Below are 1,187 nucleotides of genomic sequence, written 5' to 3' on the forward strand. Positions count from 1 at the left end.
ATTAAAATTGACTATATTTTTTTTCTCTATGCAGTAATACTGTCTTCATACTTTTTAAGTCGGCGGCTTTTTTTCCTCTTGGATTACTAGCTGGATTCGAATTTTATCATCGTATTGGCTGCGATGCTGCTAGTGCCATCATTACAGCCAATACAGCAAGAATCTAATCCAGCTAGCAATCCAGCAAGAAAAAAAGCATCGTTTGTCGCTCGGCTTTACTATTAAATATTTCTTATTTTTAGTAATTTTTTTTATAATAAAATAATGAATAAAAAAGGGGAAAATTGTAACTGCCTAGATAAACTTAAAATGATATTAATGAAAAAAGCCTAATTTATAATATTAGATGTAAAAAGAAATTCATTATTTTTCCATTCAATTTCATGCAAAAATAATGGATTTCTTTTTACTACACCTTTTCTTTTTACACCTAATATTTATACAATGTGCTCTTTGCTTCTTTATCTTGCTGTTTATCTTGCTTTTTTGGTTTTTATTTTATATCTTTATTTTCTATCTTCTGAGATAAAAGTTAAATTTCGAAAGAGGCAAAAACTGCTTAATGAATGCAAAATGAATGTAGCAAGAGGATAAAAAACAAGAAATAGAAAACAAAACATCACAAATTAGGCTGAATAATCGAAAGATAGCAAATACAGTTTTAATTAAATTTATTATTAGTAAATCAGAAAACATTCAAATATGTATAATATGAATATTCAGTTACATTGCAATATAACCACTAAATGCATGTAATAAATAATTAATTAAAAGTTAACACAATATGAGTAGATTTTGTGAATCAATGAAATTGTATAATAATTCCAATAAGAGTCGACATTAAATCAACATGTATATGAGTGCGTTTATTACATAAGCAAATGGCAAATGATAAAACCATTTACTTGTATGTTACTTATATAATAAATGCACTCATGTACGTATTCATCTACGTTGGCATTATTATAGTTTCATGATTTCATTAATTAATACTTTCTAACATTGTATCAAATAAAATGGTTACAACAAATCAATAACAACAGAGATATATATTTTTTTATCCCAAATGCTAAAAAACCTGCTGTAAAAATAAAGATTGTTCTTGTGTATTAAGATACATTCATTATACACTCTCTCTCTCTCTCTCTCTCTCTCTCTCTCTCTCTCTCTCTCTCTCTCTCTCTCTC

Source organism: Atta colombica, unplaced genomic scaffold (assembly GCF_001594045.1).
Source record: "Atta colombica isolate Treedump-2 unplaced genomic scaffold, Acol1.0 scaffold9, whole genome shotgun sequence".
NCBI lineage: Eukaryota > Metazoa > Arthropoda > Insecta > Hymenoptera > Formicidae > Atta > Atta colombica.